The sequence below is a fragment of the Canis lupus genome, chromosome 31 (genome assembly GCF_003254725.2).
Source record: "Canis lupus dingo isolate Sandy chromosome 31, ASM325472v2, whole genome shotgun sequence".
Classification (NCBI taxonomy): domain Eukaryota; kingdom Metazoa; phylum Chordata; class Mammalia; order Carnivora; family Canidae; genus Canis; species Canis lupus.
Genome location: NC_064273.1, coordinates 28,357,047 through 28,372,443, shown reverse-complemented (window position 1 = coordinate 28,372,443; position 15,397 = coordinate 28,357,047). Strand labels below are relative to the sequence as shown.

General features: G+C 46.9%; 1 protein-coding gene across 5 annotated transcripts in view; it reads right to left on the bottom strand.

The window, feature by feature from the left end:
* Window positions 1–8,546, bottom strand: part of IFNAR2 (interferon alpha and beta receptor subunit 2) — a 31,276-nt gene extending 22,730 nt beyond the window's left edge. For 2 of the 5 annotated variants that reach the window (XM_035709467.2, XM_035709468.2), the window contains exon 1: window positions 7,933–8,090. The gene's annotated coding sequence lies outside the window, so the exon portion shown is untranslated. Of the gene's footprint in view, window positions 1–3,576; window positions 3,753–6,690; window positions 6,828–7,932; window positions 8,091–8,408 lie in introns of those variants that run through there. The other 3 variants (XM_025449767.3, XM_025449765.3, XM_025449766.3) reach the window with 3 other exon arrangements.
* Window positions 8,547–15,397: the final 6,851 nt, after the last annotated feature.

Genomic DNA, 15,397 nt, shown 5'->3' with positions numbered 1-15,397 from the left:
CAAAGTAGCAGACTTTAGTTCAAGCTCAAAACAAATGAAAAAGTCCTCTTGGGGGGCGTCTAGAGGGCTCAGTGGTTGCACGTCTGCCTTCCGCTCAGGTCATGATCCCGGGGTCCTGGGATCGAGCGCCGTGTCTGGTTCCCTGCTCTGCATGGGGCCTGCTTTTCCTTCTCCCTTTCCCTGCTTGTGCACTCTTTCTCTCTCCGTCAAATAAATAAATTAATTTTAAAAAGTCCGTCAAATAAATTAATTAATTAAAAAAAAAAGTCCTCTTGATTATGAGGGCAACAGGTCCCACCAGGGTGCCCTCCTAGAGAATCCAAGGGATTCCAGGTTAAAACTGCCAACCCTGCTGAAGACTCCACCACCCCTGAGCTATCCAGGCACCTCTGCCTACAACTTATGCCACAATTCTGTGCCCATTGAGAACATCTCCAGAGCTCTTTGCGACGTGTGAGGTCATCTCCCACCATTACTCCCCGGCAGGCGGCCTGCACGGTTGTGGGCGCATCTGGAGTGCAGAATGCCACATGGGGGTGGCACCCCCTTGCACTTGAACATCTGCCCTGTGGCCTCTCACCCCTCTGTCCTTTCCTGATGGTGGCACATCTTCACCTTTGCTCTCATCTGTGGAACACTTCATTTCTTCAGTGGCTGAGAGGCACATGTGCGCGCACACACACACACACACACACACGCAGTTACACAATTGTAAGTCACTCACCCCCTGTGAGCCAGGGGAATGTGTCTTCTCCTCTTTGCTCTTGAGGACCTGTACTCCACTTCCAACCCAATGTCTAGTAACTAGATTCCTGCTTGTTTAGAAGATCTAATTTCCTGTCTTGGCATCCTGCCTGGAATCGTTAATGAAGCGCCTGAGAACTCACCCTGACTACAGATCAACCTCCCTAAGGCATAGCTGTGGTCACTCTTATCTCTGTTAACTCTTCCCTCACTTCCCCTCCTGGGTCCTGTAGGCAGAAGGGTTCCGTGCTTGGTTTGCTGCCTTCCTGTGGCTGGCTTGAAATTCCTAATGATCTTATTTTTGAACTTGTGTTTTGTTGACGAAGTCTGATGGGACAGAGGGATCCATGGTGAGCTTGGAGCCTCAGCTCACACTCGGTCTTGCCCTCCTTCCCCCATGGGATGGGGTCCCAGGCCCCGTCTGGCCTCTCTCTCTACAATGGGAACTGCTGATATCCTCTGAGTGGGGTACCAGCTGGGTCACATGGCTGGAAAGTGCCATGTTGTATTGATGCCCTCCTGGGGGGGAAGCAGGCAGGATGGGGGCCTGGCAGGGTGAACGTTGCCCGTGTTCCAGGCTGGCCTCACCCAGGGGGGCAGCTAGCTGGACTGGTGAGGATGAGCATCCAGGTCAGCCTTGACCCAGGTACCTAGCACATGCAGAGGTTTAAAGGCCTTTGGATGGGACACCTGGGTGGCTTAGTGGTTGAGCGTCTGCCTTTGGCTCAGGTCATAATCCTGGGGTCCTGGGATCGAGTCCTACATTGGGCTTCCTGTGGGGAGCCTGCTTCTCCCTCTGCCTATGTCTCTGCATCTCTCTCTGGGTCTCTCATGAACGAATAAATAAAATCTTAAAAAAACAATAAAGACCTTTGGATATTGGGGTTGAGAGACAGCAGGTCCTTGGGAAGGAGGGATTCTGGGCTGGATGAGCCCAACCCAGGCTGGGGTACAGGGCGGCTAGCAAGATGGGGGATCCCAGCTCCCTTAGGTCCCAAGTACATGTGTGCCCAGAGTCGCAAGGGGTGGAGTGGCATTGGGCAGCTGCAGAGAGCTGTGCTGGCCCTAACAGTAACCGCATGAGCGAATGCCTCTGGGGCAGGGGCATGCCTGGAGGGACCTCTTTCCTCCTCCCCAAGTCTGGCCTAAGTTTGCTTCTTCTGGTTAGTTCGAGGTACCCTCTTAAAATGTGCTGTGAGATGCCAGTTATGTAATCTGGTGATTCCCCATACGAATTAAATGCTCTTAGATCTGGCTTTGCACAGCAGAAAGTAGAATGGGGAAATGCCTGCTAATTATGTAAAATTTTATTTCTTTACTTGGGGTGAGGTTACACTGTAAAAATGAAAGTGACAAGTTGGGAGACAGAGACAATGGAAGAAAAGGAAAAGCTTTATAGTTTAGGGCCTTCCCTAAATCTTGCTCTATAGACACGCAAACCCTGATTCTTCCTTTTGCTCTGGGACCAGAACATTCTGCGGCCAGCCCAGTCCGCAGCTCCCTGTCACCTGACAAGTCATCCTGCACCTTGGGTTGAATTCAAGGCTGTTTTCAGCCTTCCTGGTCTTCCCAGGAGTCACTGCTCCACACAGGTGCCCAGCTCTGGGTGCCTCTCACCCTGCTCTGGCTCTCTAGGTGCCCCTCACCCTACCCTGGCTCCCTGTTCCACTGCTCCTGGAGCAACCCTCACCTCTGACACCTCAGCCAACCCTGCTGCCTTTCAGGGCCCTGCTCAAGTAGACACTAGAAAGTGAAATGATTCTTCTCTGAATTCCAACTCCTCCAACAGATGGACAGATGGCCAACCCTCAAGGAGTTTGAGGCTTCCCAGGCTCCTGGTGGAGAACATTAGGGTCTCTTCTATCTGGCCTGACACCCGGCATAACATTGGTAGTCAATGAGTAATGAACGGACTGGACTTAGAAATCCTACACAAATACAATTACGTATATTTTCCCCTAAAAATTAGGGGGGAAAACCCCCCAAAATAGAAAGAAGAAAGTAACAATCATCCTTATTTCTACCACCCAAGACCAACCATTGTTATTTTAACATCTTGGCATGTTTGTTTCTAGTTGAGTTTTCAAATGGCTTTCTTATTCCTGTAGAACTTCTCTTGTGTGCTCATTAAAAAAATTAAAAATGTGTAACAGTGCAAATTCCAGCATCCAGGTATTTCCATCATTAACATTAGGTGGACATAATCCCAGAGATCTTTCTATGCATGTGTATTTAGGGCCTTCCTAACACACATGCAGACCATTTCTGTCTAAATTTAACTATACTTGGGAAAGAAAACTCAAAAGATGAAGGAATTGTTGGAATTAGAATTCTTCTTCTCTTTAGATAAGAATAAGTTCCTAAAATATCTTCATAATGTTTCAAAGAAAAGGTGACAGAGACATCAGAAAGTTGGGGTATTATATGTTCACAGCACCTTTTACTATTAAACCATATTTATTGATCCATACTTTCAAAGATGAGAATTTTACTACTCTCTTTTCCCTCCCATCTTCCTCCCTACGTCTTTTTTTTTTTTTTTTTTTGGTTTATTGATTTTTGTGTCTAGGTTGATGTAACAATCACATTTTATTCTACCTACAATTTCCAAAGCTGTCCAGTATTAATTCTACATTCATATAAACACTTACTAATGCTCCTTTTGAGCATGAGTTCTCTATGGTATGCTTGGGTTCTTTATTTTGATTTATCTCTTAATTTGCTAATTTGCTGAATTTTTCCAAACCAGCAGTTTTTCCCAAAGAGGGCTCACTGAGTGTTGAATTCCCTTGGCTCGTTCATATTTGAGAAGGCCTGCCTGTTGACTCTTACCTCAAATGACATCTTAGCTGAATAAAACACCCTTCTGGGGACAGTATCCTCCACTTAGAACACTTCTGGGAACCTCCATCCTCTGGCATTTAGCACTAGGGAGTCTGAGGCTGTCCTGGTCTGGTTTGTCCCTCTTTTGTTTACTTTTTCTTCTTGGATTCCTAAATAAGTCTTCTCTTGAAAAAAAAAAAAAGTAAATCATTTAAGTTATCTTGATGCTGAGCTTTCCCATATGAAAATTTCCTGGAAAAACTTCTTTGGGCCTATAGACCATTTTTTTCTTCATTTCAAGAAAATTTCTTCTCTTTTACCTTTACTTGCATGTTCTGTCCCATTTGTCATTTCTGCACATCAGGGATCCCAATTATCCTAATGCTTGATCGTTCTTTACCTTCCACGTCAGATTCTTCCTAATTGACTTGTCTTTCTTTTTCATTTACGTTCACTGGGCCTGAATCAAACCTTTCCTTTTTAAAAAAAGCTTTTATTTTCAGCAGTATCTATTCTTTTCCTTCTTCTTACTTCTTCTGAGGTTATGTTTCCATGGCAGTCAATTTATTCCCTTAAGTCTACAATCTCCTGTTCCATCCCAATTCAAAATATCCTCATCTTTGAGCTTATCCAATTGAATTCCTATTTTTATCAAGTTGTAGGATATAAGGCCATTGGAAGAAGTTTTCTTCTAATCTAGGAATAACATTATTTTTTATTTTTATGTTTATTTTTTAAAGATTTTATGTATTTATTCATGAGAGACACTGAGAGGCAGAGACAGAGGCAGAGGGAGAAGCAGGCTCCCCATAGGGAGCCCGATGTGGAACTCAAATCCAGGACCCCAGGATCATGACCTGAGCCAAAGGTAGATGCTCAACCACTGAGCCACTCAGGTGCCCTGTAATATTATTTTTTAAGTAAGACTCCTTTGCAAACCATGTCGTTATCTCCCTTCCTTCCTCCCCCCGCATCACTTCCAGTCACCTCGCTGGTACTTGGATGGCTTTGTCATCTGTTATTATGATATAGTGGAGTGAAATCTTAACCTCCTTAACCCTGACTTTCCAGTTTGTTCTGTAAAGACTGAGCAGTTTCTTGAGCCTGAAGGACTGGCTCTGGGATGGGGTGCTCAGTCAAGGTAGAGACAGATGTCAGGATACTGGGGCCCTGCTTTCTCCTGGAAGATTTGGTACACGCTCTGCACGCAGGTGCACTGACTAGTGGAGAGGTGAGGCAAGGTCAACCACTGGGCCTGCGGATGGCTCTCCTGATCCTGGCACTGGCTTTCCCAGCTCCCACTCACCCAGCTGACTTTCCCCATCTCACGGCCTCTGACTACTGCCCCTTTGCCAGAAAAGGAAAAAGTCAAGTATGCTAAGGCCCTGTTTTCTTCTTTCCTGTCTATTAGGGAGTCTTTTTAAGATTGTTGTTGATTCGCCAGTATAGTTTCTGGTGGTCAGGCATACTCAAATTGTAAATACATTTAAAGGTTTTATTTATTTATTTATTTGAGAGGAGGGGGAGGGAGAGGGAGAGAATCCCAAGCCAACTCTGTGCTGAGCTCAGGGCCCCATGGGGGCCTCAATCCCACAACCGTAAGGTCCAGACCTGAGCCCAAACCAAGAGGGCTCAACCTACTAAGCCACCCAGGCACCCCAAATTTTAACTATATATACATATAAAGCCCTCAGAATTAAAACAAGAACACAAACAATGCTTAAGACTATCTCTCCCGTGGACTCTGGCTTACGGGGAAACCAAGCATCCTCATTTTCCTGCTGGCTCCAGAGAAAATGTTCAGTGGCTCTCAACCCCTCCCTGTCTCTCACTTTTTTCTTCTTTTCTGGACTTCCCAGGACACTTCGGCCTACCTGCTCTCCCAACTAACACCTTTTCCTTTATTCTCCTAGAATCGCACACCAAGCAGCTTCACTCTCAGAATGAATGCAGCATCCTCAGGCAAAGTACTGTCAAGCTCTGCTTCTGCTCAGATGACATTTTACACTTTATAAAATGCACGTTTCAAAAAAATTTTTAAAAAATGCACGTTTCTTTCTTACATCCAAACATCTTTGAAATCAGAATGTGTGTGTTTTAGTACTTCCTAAAAATTTTACATGAAAAAGTGCATCTTACACTCAGTGGCATTTTAGTTTTTCTAAGATAAGATGGCTGATAGTCAAAGAAGATTATATGCCATTGACTGTTCAACAGTTTGAATATTTATAAATAGAACAGAAAAATGAGTTCAGTAGCGCTGTGTGCAAGTGGGAGAGATGAAACGTATATTTTAATAGTTTCACTTCCAAGACTATCTCTGGGGCTGGGGTTCTGATTTTTTTTTTTTTTTTAGACAAATTACCATTTGTCAAAAAATCACAGGAACCAAATTTCAGGGAGATTTTTTCTTTAACTTTTAAATAAATACACGAGGAACTTTAGAGGAAACTCAGGTAGGAATAAAAAAGCCCGGCAGATTTTTGATGTTTTAAAATGGAAAGCCAGCTGGTGAACTGTTAGAACTTAAAAAGTTCAAACTGTTTCCTGGAACTAACAGGTCAAATCTTATCAACGAAGCCCATACTGCTAGGGAAGTTGAAAAGATGTTTTCTTCAGGGCACATTTTGGTTTTTGGGGTTTTTTTGTTTGTTTTTTGGGGTTTTTTGGCCATTTCTTTTTCTTTTTATGTATTTTTTTTTTTTAATTGGAGTTCAATTTCCCAACTTAGAGTATAACACCCAGTGTTCATCCCTTCCAGTGCCCCCCTCAGTGTTCAGGGCACATTTTGGTGTGGCCTCTGCTTCCATCCTTTTGTCCCCAAACCCGAAAGGCAAGCGGGAGGAGGGAGGTGACTCAGAAACCTTGCCAAGGTGTGCGACAGGGGACGACCTGAGGTCTCAGTCCCCGGGGTCAGGTAGTAGGACCCCCGGGGAGCGTGGACCCGTGCAGAGTCCCTGAGCCCCCCTCCGCACCCCCCTGCTCAACAGACGCAGATGTGACCCCTCCGGCCTGTTTATAAAAGACCTCTTCTCAAACAAAAGCAAGGAAACCAAACAAATATTACAAGAATTTTAAAAACGAGGCGAGATATCTAGAGTTGCTCAATAAGGTCGCGCTCACCACTAGCTGAATTCCCCGGGGTTGAAACTCCAGCATCCACTCGCACCCGGTTCCCCACATCCCCGTCTCCCGCCCTCCTCCCGAACCCAGCTTCCAAGCAGGGGCTGGGGGGTCTGGGAGGACCTCGGGGCCCCCAAGGCCCCGTCGCCCCTCGGTGACCGGCTCCCGCCGGGTGTCCTCGCGGGGGCGGCCGCGGACCGGACCGAGGCCCCAGAGACGGGGCACCCCAGGTTCGCAAGGCCCAGTGGATTCCGAGGCACAGGACCCTCGCACGGCTCCAGGGCTCACGTCTCGCCGCCCCCAGTGCCCCGGGGGTCCCGAGCATCCTCGGTGGGAGCGGGGCGGGGGCGGGGGCGGGGGGCGCGGGGCACGGTGCAAAGACCCAGGGCTCCCGGGGGCGGCGGGGAGCGGAGCGCGCGGAGGAGCGCGGCGGATGCCCCGCCGACCGGCCCGGCTGGGGGTGGGTGGGGTCGGGTGGGAGGGGGTGCAGCGGGGAGGGGCGGGGGTGCAGCGGGGAAGGGGCGGGGGGCGCGGCGGGGAGAGGCGGGGGGCGCAGCGGGGAGGGGCGGGGGGCGCAGGGAGGAGAGGCGGGGGGTGCAGCGGGGAGGGGCGGGGGTGCAGCGGGGAAGGGGCGGGGGGCGCGGCGGGGAGAGGCGGGGGGTACAGCGGGGAGAGGCGAGGGGGGTGCAGCGGGGAGGGGCGGGGGGTACAGCGGGGAGAGGCGAGGAGGGTGCAGCGGGGAGGGGCGGGGGATACAGCAGGAGAGGTGGGGGTGCAGTGGGGAGGGGCGGGGAGGGGCGGAGGATACAGTGGGGAGAGGCGGGGGATACAGCAGGAGAGGCGGGGGATACAGCAGGAGAGGCGGGGGGGGTGCAGCGGGGAGGGGCGGGGGGCGCAGGGAGGAGAGAAGGGGGTGCAGCGGGGAGGGGCGGGGGATACAGCAGGAGAGGCGGGGGGGCGGAGTGCAGCGGGGAGGGGCGGGGGGCATGGGGGTGAGGGGCGGGGGGTGCAGCGGGGAGGGGCGGGGGGCATGGGGGTGAGGGGCGGGGGGTGCAGCGGGGAGGGGCGGGGGGCGGGGGCGCCGCGGGCAGGCAGCAGCGCGGGCGGAGGCGGAGGCGGAGGCGGAGCGCGGAGAGGCCGGGAGCCAGCGAGCGATTCCGGGAAGCGGCCGCGGGAGGGAGGCGGCGATCGCCGCGGGGTCTGGCGCGCCAGCGGCCCCCCCGCCCCCGCCCGCCCCTTTACCTCGGCAGGGTGGGCTCGCGGCTCCCCGCAGGGGTGCGGGCCTCCGGGCCCCCGCTGCCGCCGGCGCCCCCGCCCCTCCGGCTGCGGCTCCCGCTGCGGCTCCGGCTCCGGCTCCGGCTCCGGCTCCGGCTGCGGCTCGGGCTCGGGCGCCGGCGGCCCGGATGCGCGCTGCGGGCGGCCCCGGGGCTGTGGCGGGCGCGGGGCCGGGGGCGGCCGGGGCTCCGCGGGGGGACGCCGAGGTCGCTCGGCGGGGCTGCCTTCCCCGGGGCAGCGACCGTCTGCGGACCTGCGCGCTCGGAGCGCGGCCTCGGGCAGCTCGCGGACGCCCGGGTCGCCGGCGGGGGGCGGAGCACCCGACGGGTTCCTCTATTGACGTTTACCGACCGGGCTCCTACCACAGCCCCGCACCCCCCTCCGGAACACCCCGACCCCGGAGCTCAGCGGGGGCGGGGACCCGGGGCTGGGGCTCTGTTTACCTGGGATCCTCAGCGCAGAGCAGCCCTTTTTGCACTCGATAAAAATGCGCTGAATGAATGAATGAGCGAATGGGTTCTCTCCCGGCCCCCCCACTTAGCAGTTATGTAAACCGCTCGGATCCGAATTCTCCAATCAATAAAACAGGAATAAAAATAGCCACCATCCAGCCGTAAAGGCTTGATATGGGACGCCTGGGTGGCTCAGCCGTTTGGCACCTGCCTTTGGCCCAGAGTGTGATCCTGAACACACAGGATCGAGTCCCACGTCGGGCTCTCTGCATGGAGCCTGCTTCTCCCTCTGCCTGTGTCTCTGCCTCTCTCTCTCTGTGTCTCTCATGAATAAATAAATAAAATCTTAAAAAAAAAAAAAAGGCTTGTTCCAGCAGGCCTTTACAAATACTGTAAATTCGCTTCCCTCCTCTGTGTCTGTGGGTCTTTCCCTCCCTGTTCTTGTTACCCCAGTCCCCCACCCATCAAGGTGTTCAAGGTAGGTAGAGAGGGAAGATAGAGAGTCCCTCATTATCTTGTTTTTTTAAAAAATATTTTTTAAAAATTTATTCATAAGAGACATAGAGAGAGAGAGGCAGAGACATAGGCAAAGGGAGAAGCAGGATCCCTGATGCAGGACTCGATCCCAGGACCCCAGGATCACCACCTGAGCCAAAGGCAGATGCTCAACCAGTGAGCCACTCAGGCGTGGGGAAGAGAGACATTCTCCTGAACCTAATCCGACTCAGCTCAAGGGCAATTAGACAGCTTAGCCCCCTTGAGCCTTCTTGTCTATCATAAGGGGAGAAAAAATGAGGGGGAGGTGGGATCAAGGAACCCCTCTGAAGGTCACAGCCCAGTCTCAGGCCCATCAAAAAGAAGACCAAGCCCTGAGATTTAATAAGATTATAGAATGTTTCCCCTTCACAGTTCTTTACCGCCACATCCCCAGGACTCTATGATAAAAACAGTAGATTACAAGTCTATTTAAGAAGGAGCTTTTAGGGAAACCCCAAAACCACAAGGGAAATAAAATGAGGACACTAGACAAAATTGAAACCTCTGACATGTGCAGGTACAGCAAATGTTAGACACATCCTCTTGGCCAGGTAAACATAGCATCTCATGCTAAAGGATTATTTAGCTCAGCGCTTGTTATCAGATACATCATGTCTGGCTTTCAACAGAAAAAGACAAGGCATACTAAAAGGCAGGGAAAAAAAAAACAAGATCTGAAAAGGCAAAGTAAGCTTGAGAATAGGCAAAGATGTGGTAGAGAATTGGGAATGATAAGACTAGGAATTTAGAAGTAGTATGATTGATATAGTAAGGGTTCTGTATTATAGAGAGATATTTGGTCTTTGTCCCCAGTTCCTGATACCAAGCTCCTAAGTCCCTTGTAGTTTCCTGTGTGGTAAGGGTGAAAGGAACATGTTTGTTTCAGCGAGGTGATACTTGGGACACCCCAGATAGTTTCAAGGTGGGTCACCACAAAGACTAAACCTTATAATAACTGAAGTCTGGAACTTTCAACTCATCCCCCAACCTCTGGAGCAGGGAGAGGAGCTGGAGATTGAGTTAATAATCAATCATTCCTACATGATGAAATCTCCACGGAAGCCCATTGATGGCAGGTTTTGGAGAGCTTCTGGGTTGGTAGCATCAAGGAACTGGCAGGGTGAACCACTTGCAGAGGGCATGGAAGTTCTATGCCCCACCTACCTGTACCTTGTCCTATGCATCTCTCCTCTTTGGTTGTTCCTAAGTTGTAGCCTTTGTAATAAACTGGTACTAGTAAAAGGACTTTAGGGAGTCCTGGGAGTCATTTTAGCAAATTATCAAACCTGAGGTCATGGAAACCCCTGACTTTGTAGTCAAGTCAGAGAGAAGTGTGGGTAAACTAGGGACCCAATACTTATGACAGGTATCTGAAGTGAGAGAAGTCTTGCAGGACCAAATATTTAAGGAAGAAATGATAACAATTTTCTATGATCTCTTCTAGAGGAGTGAAGTAGAAGGAATATTTCCTAACAGATTCTGTGAAGCCAGCATTACCCTAATACTAAAGCTAGATAAAGACAATGCACGACCAGAAAGCTGCAGACCGATAACTCTCACGAAGATAGAAGTACAAGTTCTCAACAGAATATTAGCAAAACAAATCCAACCACGTATAAAAAGAATAACAGACTATGACCAAGTGAGATTTACTCTAGTTATGCAACGCTTGTCCAAACTTCAAAAATCAATTAATATATTCAATCACATCAACAGGCTAAAGAAGAACAATCATGTGAATATATCAATAGGTGCAGAGAAAGCATTTAACAAAATCCAAAATTCATTCCTGACAAAAACTCTTAACAAACTCGGAGTAAAGGGGACACTCCCTAACTTGATAAAGAGTATCTACTGAAAACCCTACAGCTGATATTATAAAAACTGGATGCATTCTCCCATGATCAGGAGCAAGGCAAGGATGTCTTCTCTCCTCCCTCCTATTCAACATTGCACTAGAAGTCCTATGAATAAGGTAGTAGAAGGTGTACAGGTTGGGAAGGGAGAAATAAAACTGTCTTTTTAAAAAAGGATTTTATTTATTTATTCATGAGAGACACAGAGAGGCAGAGGCAGAGGGAGAAGCAGGTTCCCTGTGGAGACCCCAATATGGGACTTGATCCCGGGACCCCAGGATCACCATCTGAGCTAAAGGCAGACGCTCAACCACTGAGCCACCCAGGTGCCCCTAAAACTGTCTTTGTCTACAGGTGGCATGGTTATGTAGAAGATTGCAAAGAACTGACCAAACAAACAAACAAAACAAAATAAAACAAAACCCTGAAACAAAAACCCTCCTGAGAGTAATAAGTGATTATAGGAGGTTGTAGGATACTAACATAATATGCAAAAGTCAATTGCTTTCCTATTTACAACAATGAACAATTGGAATTTGAAATTACAAGCACAGTACCATTAACATTAGCACCCCCAAATTAAAAACCTAGATATAAATCTAACAAAATAAGTAGAAGATCTGCATAAGAAAAACTACAAAATTTTGATGTAAGAAATTTAAAAAAATCTAAAGTAGATTTCCATGTTCATGGATAGGAAGAATCAATAGTGTTAAAATGTTAGTTCTTTCCAGTTGGATTTATATTCAGTTGCAATCCCAATCAAAATCTCAGCAGGTTATTTTGTGGCTATTAATGAAGTGATTCTCAAGTTTATGTGCAAAGGCAAAAGACCCAGATAGCCAGCACATTGCTGAAAAAGAAAAGTCAGAAGACCGAAACTAGCTTATTTCAAGACTTACCATAAAGCTGCAATGATCAATCCAGCAACCATGCACTTACTTTCAATGAGATGGAATCTTGTATTCACACAGAAATCCATGGCAGCTTTATTCACAATAGCCAAAAGCTGGAAGCAACCAAGATTTCCTTCAACAAGTGGATGTGTTAACAAACTGGTGCATCCATGTAATGAAATACTACTCAGTAATAAAAAGAAATGAGCTATCAAGACACTAAAAGTCGTGGAGGAATCTAAATTAAAAAAATCAGTCTGAAAAAGCTACGTACTATATGATTCCAATGATCTGACATTCCGGAAGAGGCAAAACTATAGATACAGTAAAAAGATCAGTGGTTTCCAGTGTTCTGGTATGAAGAGGGAAGGGATGAATAAGTGGATCATAGAGGATTTTTAGGGTGGTCAAACTATCCTGTGTGATATTGTAATGGTGGATACATGACATTATACATTTTTCAAAACCCATAGAACTGAAAAACACAAAGAGTGAAACCTAATGTAAACCATAGACTTTAGTTAATAATGATGTATCAAATTGGCTCATCAGTTGTAACAGATGTATCACATTAATGCAAGATGTTAACAGTAAGGGAAACTATATGGAGAAGGGTTATATGTGTGGGAAATCTCTGTACTATATGCTCTATTTTTCTGTAAATAAAATCTACATTTTTTAAAATGTACATTTGTTTATTCACTCAGAAATATTTATGCCAAGTATTGTGTGTTCTGGAGATAGCACAGCATGACGCAGGCCAAGTTCCTGTTTTTTGGTGGGGTGTATATACTAGTGTGGGGCGAGTGGTGCAGATATGAATAATAAGCAAACAAGATAATTTCAGAGTGACATGAGGACAAAGCAACAGGGGGTAAGCTGGAGGGTGCCTGGGAGAGCTACCTAGGATCAGCTGGTCTGGGAGGGCCTCCCTCAGCCTGAGAACCTGTAGGCTGAGACCTGAATAAGGGGAAATCTGAGGCCAAGAGTTCCTAGAGGTCCAGACTGGAAAAAGAGCTAAGGTCCAAAAGCCACTGGGGCAAGAATCAGCCAAAGAAGGAAAGGAAAGAGCCAGTCTAGCTCGGAGTCATGGATGACCATATTGAGGGCTGGAGCAATGGGCTGGCGGATGTGATCGTGAATTGACAGGGAAAAGACCAAGAGAAAAAGGGTCTAGGGGTAGAGGATGGAAACCCAACATCCTGCTTTATAGTATTAAGTTTGAGAGGCCTACTAATGCTCAGGCAGACAGAGTCTTAAAGCCATTAGGTGGGGCAGGGCAAGACAGTGAGGGATGGGGAAGCCAAGGAGATCTATCAAGGGTGTCAGATTCTAAACAAAGTGAAGGAGACAGCCATGGAGGCAATCTTATATGGAGCATCAGAGCATGCCAGAGAATGAGGGTTGTATCCACACTGGAGTAGGGGGGCGGTGCAAGACATCAAAGGGGTAAAGAAGGAATTCTCATGGGGACAGCCTGGAGTTGAGGTCTTGGGGCCCAGATGGGTTAAGAAGGGCATCCATGTTGGGAAGGAGGTGGCAGGGGAGATTGGAGATTGGGGGAGATCAATCATACTCTAAATCTATTGAGGCTAATGGGAGCTAGGGTTCTCACTATTGGAGAAAGAAGTTACAAATATTGAGAGAGAAGAAACTAGGGCCTACTTAGTGGAATTGGATTGGAATTGGAGGTGTTCATGTGAACTCAGGGTTTTATCTAGATGGATAGATAGATCCATAGAAAGATATAGAATATAAAGAGATATAATAATATAATATATAATATAATTAGATGTTGTATAGAATTACATTGTATATTATAATATATAAAATATATACAATGTAGATATAAATGCACACATGTGAATGTATATATTTTTATATGATATAAATATGTGTGAATATATATTTTTATATACAATATAAATATATACAACTATAAAATATATATTTTTTTCCTAGCTCTGCTCTATGAGATATAAGTGAATGCACATGTGTATTTCCCCCCCTAGCTCTGCCCTCTGAGGGGCCTGGTGACATTCCAATAGTGATAGGCATACTTAGTTCCCAGGTCTTTGATTCTAAATATAATTACCCAGTAAAAGAAATTGAGCTCCTTGGAGAAATGTCTGATTCCAGAGTAAGGGCAGGCAAGCACAAGGTAGGTCTAGAACAATTTATTCAGGAAAGCAAGGCAGTTACCAAAGAATAATAGGGATGTGTCAAAATAGATAGGGACAATTAGATTATCAAAATAAATACTGCTAGTAACAGATTATGACCCACTGAATAAAAAGGGAAATCATGAGTCCACACTGTCCACACTGGTAGTTTCCTTGCTTTTTATTGAATAAATTAAAAGTTTGATGAAGAAAGAGCAGGATGTTTACCAAGTTTCAAAGCACCTCTACGCAAAAATACTTATTAATTACAAAGGTGAAGAGAGTAACTTTACAGTGGCAAATGTTGGCAGTGGTCATCTTAATCAAATGATATAATTGAACACCATCAATTTAGGAATGAAGAAAATTGCACACCACTCAACTGGGAGCAATGGCAAGAAAACAGCAGGACCTCATCAGTGATACTCCTACCAAAGGCACATAACCAAAAATAGTGATATTCTGGAAAACAGCTGGCCAGTAGTCTCTTAAAGTTATGAAGCTCAAAGTCTGAAGGAGATTAAAGAGACTTGACAACTAAATATAGCTTGTGCCTCTGAACTGGATCCTTTTACCGAGGGGACATGACTGGTGACCGTGAAAAATGTCAGGGGATTAGAGACTATTAATTAATCAGAGTGAATTTCCTGTATTGTAGTTATGTGGAAGAGTGTTCTTGCTTGTAGGTAGTAAACATGAAAGTATTTATGGGTGAAGGGGCACCAGGAAATGGCTCAGAAAAAAAGTTCTTTGTATCAAAGTTCGACTCTCCTGTAAGTTGGTGATTGTTTCAAAGCAAAAATTAATGGTAAACATACAAAGAAGGTAGTGAGATTTACAATTTTTGACTTCAGTGGGAAGGTGTGAGCTGGAATTATAAACTGGACATCATCATCATAGAGCTGGGATGTTAAGTCATCAGATGTGTTGGGTCACCTAGAGAACAGGTGGAGAAGAGGGCTAAGAGGGTTGAGGACTGGCTCTGAGTCTCGCCAGTGTTAAGACATCTAGGAGAGAAGTGAGGCAAAGGAACTGCCATGCATGGTTAGTTGCATGGAAGAAAACCAAGAGATTGGATGTCATGGAAGTAGAAAGAAGAGAATTTCTCAATCAACTCTGTTGAATGTGGCTGATGGATTGAGCAAGATGGAGTGACCATTGGTCTTTACAACTCAGAGGCCGCCAGTAACCTCTAGACAAGAGCTGTCTCAGTGGAGTCCAGTTAGAGAGTGTGGCAGGCTGAGTAATGTTCCCCCACCCCAAGACATCCATCTCCTGATCTCTAGAATCTGTGACTATGTTTACCTTAGATGGTAGAAAGGATTTTGACAATGTGATTAAGGATCTTGAGATGCGCAGATTATCCTGGATTATTTGCATGAGCCCAGAGTAATCACAAGATCCCTATAAGACAGAGGCAGGAGGGTCAGAGTCAGGGAAAGAAGATTTAAGTACAGAAGGAGGGACCAGACACTGGAAGATGCTTCAGTGGTGACCTGGAAGACACAGGATGGCGGCCATGAGCCAGT